Source organism: Acomys minous, assembly GCF_964271855.1.
Source record: "Acomys minous genome assembly, chromosome: 1".
Taxonomy (NCBI): domain Eukaryota; kingdom Metazoa; phylum Chordata; class Mammalia; order Rodentia; family Muridae; genus Acomys; species Acomys minous.
The window spans coordinates 116,522,636-116,533,714 of record NC_140483.1 but is presented as its reverse complement, the minus strand read 5'-3'; positions in this window follow the sequence as shown (position 1 = coordinate 116,533,714).

Below are 11,079 nucleotides of genomic sequence, written 5' to 3'. Positions count from 1 at the left end.
TTAAAAGGCTAGCAAACCACACAAAAGGTGTCAAAAGCTGGCTCTTTGAAGAAATACATATCAATCTACCCCGGAGATAAGCCCTGATTTTCCCTCCATAGCTCTGTCTTTGTCTTTCTCTCTCTCTCTCTCTTTTTTTCTTTCTTTCTTTCTTTCTTTCTTTTTTTTTTTTTTTTTTTGTCTTTCTTTTATCATTAAGCTTAGTGAATTAAAATCCAGCTCACTCTTGACTGTCTTTATTTCAACCAAGCATAGTCAGGTACCTGGCCTTTGACAAGTCAGAGGCCTCGTTCCCTGCTGGAAGGGACTGATTCCCATTGTCTCAACCCAGCCTAAGGCTGCCCTGCACTTCCTGGAGCTGGGGGATCTGGCCGGAAAGCTCCCTCCCTGCCCAGGAGGCCTCGTGACAGCTTCTCAGGACAGAGCTTTCTTCAGCTAGCCTCCAGAGGACTAAAGAAAACTCTGTGACCAGATTCTCAGCCCAGCCTACCACAGAAAGGAACCCACAGCAATCCACCTGCCTCTTCCTGTACCTACCCCCTCCCCCGCCCTTCCCAAGGTTGGGATTAAAGGCTATTTTTAAAGTTTTCTATCATAGTATATTTTTTTCATCGTGAAACATTATTTATACTATAGCAGTAGTGAAAACATTGCTAGTCAGTGCAATGCATGTTAAACACAATTTGCACAATATAAATTAATTTACACAACATTTGAATCCCCAGACCTTTTAATTGAACCCTCTTTAAGAAGTAATATATTGGCTTCTGTCAACCTCTGTACCAGGTCCCTTCCACCTCGTGCCAGAGACTGACTGGAGTGGCTTCAGGCACACCAGACAAACAGTACTATACCACTTCATTATACCTCTAGTCTGGCTTCTGCTCTCCTAAGAAACTAAAATAAAGTTTACTTAGTTTTGAAGTGTCTCCCCTCTACAAAGTGTATATTTTAAATACAAAAAAAAAAAATATGTATAAGGCAATGCTAAAGTGACTTGTGACTTTTTCTAAAAAGGGACTTTCAATTATTGCATGAACTGTGTTTCAAAAGTGTCCGTCTTCTTGAGCTGGCTGTCGTGAATAACACTTATGAGGAGAGGAATTTTAAAATGTACTAGCCCATTTGGAGCACTATTCCTGTAGCAGAAAAGGAAAAGGAAAGGATCAATAACGTGGGAGGACATAGTATAATAGCTTTGATACTGCCATGTTAGTGAAAAGGATGTAATGCAACAGTGTTCCAGACAAATTTCACAGGAACACTACAATATTTTGTCGCCACTTATACTCAGCTTAAATTTGAATCATCTCTGGACTATGTAAGAACACCTGAACAGCCAGGCAGTGGTGGTGCACGCCTTTAGTCCCAGCACTCTGGAGGCAGAGGCAGGTGGATCTTTGTGAGTCTGAGGCCAGCCTGGTTCTACGAAGTGAGTCTAGGACAGCCAGGGCTGTTACACAGAGAAACCCTGTCTCAAAAAACCTAAACCAAAACAAACAAACAACCTAACAACAATCCTCCTAAAAATAAACAAACAAATAAACACCTGAAAAAAAAAGTCATTAACAAACTTCAGCACCTCTTTCCTTTGCCAGGTGTGTGCCATGGTGGCATTGGTGCCATCATTTACTGCTCTGTCCCTTCCTAGGACACAACCACAGAACTCCTTCCCTCTGCCGACCTTCTCACTTTCAACTCTGGAACTCTCTCTAGGACTCCACTCTGAGCTGTGGGTACACACGCCCTTAGGAAAGCTGCCAAAGGCTCATTTCCAAGTTACTCGGAGCAGAAAGTGCTCCAGATGCTCAGATTCAACCATACACTCATTTACACATCGAGGGGAGTAAGTGATTTCTGATTATGTTCATATAAAAAAATTAGATAGTTCTTTTACTCATCAATTTCCCCATGTGTGGATAATTGAGCAACCAACTACACTAATTAGATCATCGGAGCTTAGCCTCCAGCTCCTGCTATAACCTTTATACAATTTTACATTTGATTAGGAGAGGTTTTTTTTTCTTTCCTGTTGTCTCTTGAGTGTTAATCATCCAGTCATCTGGCTGGGAGTGGCTTGAGAGCTACACTGGCTTTGCTTCCCTTTATCTTTGACCCTGGAGCAATGCCTGAGCAACGGAAAAGATCCACGACTGTAATAATCACGTTTTCCTTTTTCTAAAGTCTATAGACTTCCCTCGCATCATAACACTTCAGACCTTCAGACTCCTGTGGTCATGGTGTCCGGCCAAAAAGTAAGTTTGGATGCTTCTCTTTACCTGTTCAAGTTCAGTCACGCACTGTAGTTGTCCCATCAGAAGGCGGTCCCCTTTCTGGCAACATTTGTAGTGACAGCATCTAACTGTTAAATTTTTATTTTAATTTGGGATTCCTTGTTGTCAATAAAGATGCGTTAAGAAAAAAAAAAGATTATACGATGAGGTATCTCAAGACCACCAAAGGCTACAAATGGAGGCCAGAGAGCCCCATGCTTCTGGCTTTTGTATAAAGTGTTCATTTCTCATTAAGGGTTTTGAACTTTTCTCTGATAACTGTCCCTGTGAAGGAGGGCTGCATCCCAAAGTACATAATTGAACCAATGCATAGAACATCTATGTAAGATTAGTAGAGAATCAACAAGTGATTTTTGGGAGAAATAACTCTACTGGACTCCAGGAATTGAGAGACAAAAGGGTTCAGGCAGCATTTATAGCCAGAACTCTGGACGAGCATTCTCAGTGTGAGCAATGTGGACAAATCACCAGCAATATGGTCACTGTGCTTTCTTTCTTTCTTTCTTTCTTTCTTTCTTTCTTTCTTTCTTTTTTCTTTCTTTCTCTCTCTCTCTCTCTTTTCAGATTTTTGAGAAAGGGTTTCTCTATGTAGCCTCAGCTGTCCCAGACTTACTTTATAGACCAGGCTGGCCTTGAACTCACAGAGATCTGTCTGCCTCTGCCTCCTGAGTGCTGTGACTACGCTTTCTAATATAGAGATGGGGTTCTGACCATGTTTGGAGAAAGTAGATTGATTGGCTGAGCTGGGTCACTGGTATAAAACTGAGATTGAATTCCATGTGTTTAGCATAAATATATCTATGTATAAGACAGGGAGCTGGAGTGAAGTGCTTGTCATGTGTGAAGAGCTGAGTCTGGCCCCCAGTATGGTGAGGTGGAAACAGGAGGCTGCCTGCTTCCTGCCTATCAACTAGCTTAGCCAAACTAGAAAGTTCAACCTGTGAAAAACCCCATCTCAAAAACAAACAACAAAATCACAAGGTGGATTACTCCTGAGGAAAAAATGACATTTAAGATAGTCTTCTGGTATGCATACACACACACACACACACACACACACACACACACACACGGGCACATGTACACATATACTCTCCACATATGTGCACAAAGAATTCTTATTATTATTTAAATCTTAAGAGCAATGTCTGGACCCATAATGTAGTCTACCTGGTGAAGGGATGCAAATGCCCTCAACTGTCTTTTTTCTTTTTTGCAAATTAAGTTAGAACTAGCTGTTCATATTCTCACACTTTATTTATCTCAGTGTCTACCCAAAAGTTGGGCACCACTTTTCTTATGCTCAAAACTATCTAGAGACACACTATGTCCCCACTATTGTGGTTTTGGTTCCTTTCACTTCAATTACTGATAATAGTAAAAATGTTAACAGAAATTTCTAGAAAAAAAAATTCACCAATTTTGAATTGTTCGGGTATGAGATGAAATCTCAGACCATCTGCTCCATCCTAGTCTGTGCCATCTAAGACATGACTCGCCCTTGTTCCTATGTATCTGTGCTGCACCTGCCACTTACCTACTAATCCCTGGTAGTCATGTTGCTTACCAGACTGCCTGTGAGATACTGAAAAGTACAGGTTTCAGTCACCATTCCACATTAGTCCAACAAGACATCACAATGCCTACAGCGTTTATCTCACTTCTCACTTCACCTCAGCATGGGCAACGTGGCACTGGTGTGGGCATCCAGGGAATGGTGGGTAAGCAATAAATGTGACTGCTAAGTAACTTATTATGTAACCAACTCTGGCAAGAAGCCACTCTTGCGTGATGCTCTATGAAAAGTCTCAACAAGGCACAACTAAAGGCACGTGCTCCTCATGATTCTCAACCCCTGATCCCAAACTCAACCTCACCATTTGGCGTAGGCAGTAGTGTAGGGAAGGACCCCAGGAATGAATGGACCATCTTCGACACTGGCTGGAAGAGGCTTGAAGGAGATGTGCCTAAACACAACGTTTTATCTGCTTTTATGGCCTTTCTGGTCTCCTGGGCCCAGAGCAGAAAGCTGGGATTAAAGGAGACTGCCCCTGTAAGGATCCCCACTAAGGCCAAAGTCTGGGAAAAATGTAAAAGTCGGCCTACCCAGTCCTCCCTTAAGGACCCCCATTAAGGCTAAAGCATGTAAATTTCTAGAGGGTCCAGCTTAAACCAAGAACAGACAGAGATCAGATCACTGTGTGTGTGTATGTGTGTGTGTGTGTGTATGCCAGGGACAGGAAAAACCTTGAAGAGTCCAACTTGACTCAAGGTCTCAGTCTGTGCTCAGGGTCCAGCTGGACTCAAAGACAACCAGCTGTGTTTAAAATTTCCACTACCCTTCCCCAACTAAAATAGTTCCTAAAAGCCCCCTATGACTGCTTCAACCAATCTTTCCCATAGGTCAGCTTGCCCCTCCACCCATTATCCAACCACACCACGAAATGCCAAGACTTGTAACTCCCTGCTTGCCACTTTTCTGCCCAAATGCCAACCAATTACATACTGTAAAACTCATTTCTTTGTCTAAAATCTATAAGAGGCCTGTGCCTCTGCTTCTCAAGGTCTGCAGCTTATAAGAGCTGGACAAACCCCATCATGTTGGCTCAATAAATTCCTTTTCCTATGCATTTGCATTGACAACAGACTCCCCCCCCCTTTTAGTGGGGATGCAGAGAATAGACTAGAGATCTCTCTAAAGGTCTCAGTCTTACAGGATGAGGTACACATAGTGTCCACATACTGGGGAAAGGCTCTGTGGGTCTTGGTGGATGCCCTGACAGCAAGAAACAGAAAGAAAATATATGTTGGCTGGTCATAAAGATACCCTGCTATAGGAACTCAGTGAACGAGTTATGAGCTATGAAGGAGCTGGAATTCTGGGAATGTGATTTAGAGCACCAGGTCCCTAGGGCCCATCATCCAACATGAGGCAGAGTATGAGGAAATGCCCCACCCCCTCTCGCAAGCTCCACTGGTACATAAGCAGAAGACAGAATAGAACAGCCCCTGGGGTCAGCGTGGTCAAGCCCAGGGTACAAGACAGCTGTAAACACACACATCCCCTGTATCTCCTGTAATCTCACAGACTTGCAGCAGCTGGGAATGCACGGCAGAGTCTGGGGAGGCAGTCCCTGCATGATTGCCGCAGCTCTGCAATGAAGGTGCAGGCAGTGAACAGCTGAGGGGTGGAGGAAGTGACCTCCATTCCCACCTGTCCCTCTTCAAGGAAATGTCTGCTGGTCCTGAGACCACAGATCCTGGGAGAGAACTCTTGGTAATGAGCTGGGTAACAGCTGGGCCTTCTCTGGTACGGTCTGATGCTGGCGAGTTACACTGTACACTGTACTCTGGACACTGTCTTCATTCCAATAGTAAGGCTATGTTTGACGTCAACTCCTGTGGTCCTGATACAGAGTATTTCATCACCTAAACGAGGGGTTTGGTTCTTGCTACTGCTCTGGAAGTGTGTCTGTGTCTTGGGCTACAGGTGTATGTGGGCCAGCATATACAAGAGGTGACCACAGTCCTGGGCAACATAGAAGGGCAGAAAAGGGGGTAGAGCTCTATGAGCTATCTGGATGGCCCCAATGGAGAGACACACAGGCTAAGGCTCCAGGTAGAAGTACGTAGAGCTCATGCTAGCTGGAATAGAAAAGGAGGTAGATCACTAGCCAACTAAGGCACCACTAGCACTTAGTGGTACCTAAGCTTCCTTAAGGGTATGGAAGTTTTGGCTAGCAATAGTTCAATAGTGCCAGGGTTTTCTGGCACTACTGCAATTAGGTTACTTTGTCCTTTGAGCTACGGTATACCACTAGGGGGACTCTGGAAGACCAATGGGCTCAGGTTCAATTGTCCACCAAAGCATGGAGAGTGTTGGCCCTCGTTGATAGTGCAGTTCACTGTACTTTAGTTGCTGGGAACCATGCTCTGTGTCTTAGGCTGACTACATACATAGATGGCTATGGTGGTCCCACAATCAAGATCAAGTCAGTTACTGTGACTTCGGTCATTTGGCTTCCTGGCCACACCAATGTCTGTGTCTCCAGTGGCTGAATATATGCTAGGGGAGGATAGCTTCTGTGAGTTTAGATAGAGATAGAGTGGCCCCTGGGTCAGTGTGGTCAGGCTACTGTGACCAGGGCTATGAGGCAGTGGTATGAGGTCACCCACAACCCTAGCCACAAACACTGCCATTGTCCATAGGAGGGTTCAGGTATGCTAGCATCAGTGACCTAGGGAACTTGAAGAGATTACTCAGACTATTTAGCAATTAGGAGGAGCTGGTATAACACACACAGCACAGTCTTTTAAGCTCCTCTGCGGGGCCATTGCAGAAGTCAACAGAATCTGGTGAATGAGTGTGGACTAAAGAGAAGTGAATGAGGCAATGCCAGTGATGTGTGCTGTGGTGCCACCACCATGGACTTGTTTCGGGGTTGATACCACCATGTGGCAGATTTGGCAAAGGCTCTCCTCCTATTAGGCATGGCTCTGGAGAGTAAAGAAGAAGTTGCCTTCCCCTGGGAGGGTGATTCATGGACACCCTCAGGCTCGCAGCTGCTGATTCCAAACGTGCCAGAGGACCAGAAGTTGGTACGGAATCATCAACATAATGATATAAAGTTATTGTCTTGGGCTTTTTTCAGGATCCTGAGTCCTGATCCACCAAACCATAACGAATGGTGAAGCTAAGCAATTATCACAGACAAAATGATAGATGTTCATTGTGGGGCTACCTAGGTGGGAACAACTTTAATATGTAGGAAAGCAAACAGGAATCCGTGACAGTCTTCATGTGACTGGCCATAAACCTTTACTCCCCAGAGAGGATGACAAGGCCAATGGTTAGCCAGTGTTGTGTGAATACAATGACCAGGGGCAGAGAATACTGCTCTATGGCTGTACTGATAATTTGGACACACAGGAAACAAGGCCTTGCCATAAATAAATGCCCAATGGAACCTAGGCCTCTCTAAGGAAGGGGGCGTGGAATGCCCGTCAGCAATATTTTATATGTCCCCAGGCAATCCCCGAACAGTAGCAACTGGCAACAGAGCCTGGTTGGATCAAGGGCCAGAAGTGCCCCTCAAGGCATAGCAAGTTGACTACACAGGTCCCCTCCTGTGTCTGAAGATTGTGCTTATGCCCTCACAGGTACGGGCATGATGACGTGTGTCTTGTTTGCTGATCCTATTGCCCAGGCTGCCCACAAGGCAACCATATGGGCCTTGACAAGCTCTACCTGGCTTATGGCTGGCCTTAGACTGTGGAGAGCCATAATTTCTCATTTCACTAGCATCCAAGCTCCCAGATGAATATGAAGTGGAAGTTGCATATGCTCTGCTGCCCTGGGAAGCAAGTGTGCTGGTTCATTTTTGCCGGGTTCACACATGCTAGAGTCAGCTGGGAAGAAGGAACTTCAACTGAGGAATTGCCTCCATCAGGTTGGCCTATAGGCATCTCCGTGGGGCATTTTCTTAGTGACTGATGTAGGAGAATGCAGGCCACAGTAGGAAGTGCTATCTTTGGCCAGGTTCTCCTGAGCCGTCTAAGAAAACCAATAGAGTGATCCATAGAGAGCAAGCCAGTAAGCAGAGTTCCTCTGTGGTTTCTGCTTCAAAGTTCTGCTTTGAGTTGCTGCCTTGGTTCCCCCAGTGGTGGACTCTAAAGTGCGAGCTGAAATAAACCCTTTTCCTCCCCAAGTTGCTTTTGGCCATGCTGTTCATCACAGCAAGAGAAAGCAAGGTGGAACAACAGGGAGTAGAAAGATGTGCAATGGTCTGTTAAAAGACAGTTGTGTGTGGGAACAGATCCCCCAACCCTCAAGGAGTAGAAGCGCTACACAATATATATCCTAAATGAGCTGCTGGGAAGGGCAGGTCACCCCCATGTGAAATTCTGCTGCAGAAAGCGTGATCTTCTTTGAGAACTTCTGGAGGAGGAGGAGGAGCAGGAGGAGGAGGAGGAGGAGGATTACTTTCTCATCTCATACTTTGGGCCTCATGGTCAGTTGTTGTTGGCACACCCAATGATGAAAGAGGAGGAGAGTTTCACATGGAAATGGGGCTCAAGACAGATAGGTCTGAGTACCATTGGCTGGAATCTATGACTCCTTTAAACATGGGAGTAAAGTACGGTGTACAGATACATCCTAGTCTAGTGTTTCACACTGAATGTTTACACACACACACACACACACACACACACACACACACACACACCAGACAACTAAATCATTGTAGCATCTGCTTTATAAAAATAGCCAGTGGGACACAGGCCATCTAGCATTTAACTGGAGGTGCCCTACAGCGATGTTAGAACAGCATCTCCACTAGCCTTAAGGGGACCATCCTAACCTTAGGATGCAGAGCCTGTCTACTGGTCCTATGTTGTGCTTCTCTACAGTGTTGCTGTGGACTATGGGTCCAAGAAGTATTCCTGTGGGCTGTTCTACTACAGTGCCTGGTGTGGATGGAATGAAAGGAATAAAGACTGTAAGGGCCAGATAAAGGTGTAGACATGGCCCCAGTGTGGACATCCGGCATGACTTAGTGAAGATGGCTGCTACCGGTGTCTGTGGACCCATGAATAAGCAATCACTGTGAATAGTATGTAATGCTTTATGTTAACCCATTCTCGAAAGAAGCGACTTTGAGTTAATCTTTCTACAAAATGTCCTTGGGAGCAAGGGCACATGACCCAGCCCTGCATAATTTATGTCACATCTTCCAGGAGTTGCACTCATCTTCCTTAATCACCTGGCTCCTTACAAACCTCCATCCTTGGCCCTCAAGATGGGCTTGTCAGCACTGCCTCATCTCCCACCATCACAGGATGAGAACAGGTGGTCTTTATACAGATAGTTCCGGAGAGGGGAAAGAAGTGTTCCCATAACTGTTGCTCCAGTCTATTGTGATTGTCCTATGCTATTATTGGCTATTGTTAGTATCTTACTTATACTTACTATGTCTAATTTATAAAATAATTTATGCTATAGGCCTGTATGGATAGAAGAAACATAGTATATAAGGGGGTTAGTGTAGGCTTAATTTTCTTAACAATTATACTTTATTATGATCTCACTAACAGAGTATACCTCACGTACAACCTGACTAACCCAAGCAATAGGAAAAGGAGATTATAGAAGGCAATAATGAAACCTTAAGGATATCAGTTCTGATGAACGATTCTCCTGGCATAGTCAGCAGGACCTCAGCAAACTCGCAATTCAAGCAAGGATGCTGCTGGAACCTGGAACAGCAGCCAAGGCCCAGAGCCTCAGCTGGTGCCCAAAGCCTCGAATCAGTTCTCTCTAGGAGCGTCTGGGAAGTGTTGATGAACAGCCAAAACAATCCCAAGTCCTTTCTCCAGTCTCCTGTTTGGGGCTCATATATCACCTCTCTGAGTCTCCACGAGGATGTTTTCAGCTGGCAACACCCAAGCTCCCCAAGGAAGTGGTTTGGCTTCTAAGTGGGAAAACATTCCCAATCCCACGCTTGGGTTCAAGACAAAAACATGTTTATCTCTCCTACAGGTTAGTGCTGTCCTGAATTTTAAGAGCATTAAATGCATCCTCTGCATAAGGGGGGAACTGCTGTGATCCCTCAGTTCTGAGTTCCAGTCTTTACCTGTCTCCTGCCAGCTACCTCTCTGACATTGGAAGAAGTGGGGGAGGGGAGCAGATGGACAACTCTGCCCTCTAGGAGGCCACGCAGCCACCTGCCTTTGACTTTGCTGTCCATCATCCTAAGCTCCTCCCACCTGCCATGCCCTCTGGTGTTGAGTTGGAGAGTCCCAAGCCTTTCACCCCCTCACTGTTTAGACTGTGCATTGTCTTGCAGCTTCTTCAGGAGAGAACAAAAGAGAAATGCGTATGACTCTATCTGTAGGGAAATTTGATTCTAGACATTAGATAAAATTAAGCTGTGGAAAGAAGGAAACAGGGAGTGAAACAGGCTAGAAAGCCGACCTTGGCTGAAATGGTGCTAAAATGTGAGGAGGGGATGTTGTATCAGTTCTACTTTCCCTTGAAGCTATTCTTGTTTTCTTACTGTCATTTTTTTTAAAAAACAAAACCTCATGGGCATAGCAATACTTCCCACACACACACAAAAATCTACTATAAACAACATGGCAGATGGCACACGCAGGCTGAAAGAGAACTCACTGCTCATTGTTCAATCAAGAACAGCAAGCAAAAGCAAGGCAGCTGTTTAAAAGCATGTCTTTTATATTTAAAAAAAAAAAAAAAAAGCACGCCCCTACCTCCCACCCCAACCTTACTCTGGGACAGCTTTGAAGGCAGGGCTTGTCTCCTCTTTTTCAAGGTGTGTGGGTTGTTTGTTTGTTTTAAACAGACCAGTTTTATAAAAATTAAAAACTCGAGTGATAAACTATCATCATTTTTTTGAAACCTAGAATGATTTCTCCCCACCCCCCACTTTCCTGTCTCTAAACATCCTTTGTCTTCTGGCAGCTTCCTTATCAGCCTCCATCATGCCTTACAACTCATCCTGAGTGAGATAACCGAGACCCAGAAAGATACACATGGTATAAACTCACTTATAATTGGACACTAGCCCAATAGAGATGTCCTCTGAAAGTCTTCACTTAGCCAGAGATTAGAATAGACACTGGGACTTCCTACTGGGATTCCAGGTGAGAGAGGTAAGGGAGAATGGGGAAATAGAAGGATCCAGACGGTCCTAGAAACTACAAGAAGACCATTAAGGCTAGCTGATCTGGACCCAGGCGGGTCTGCTCAAACTTCTGTACCAAC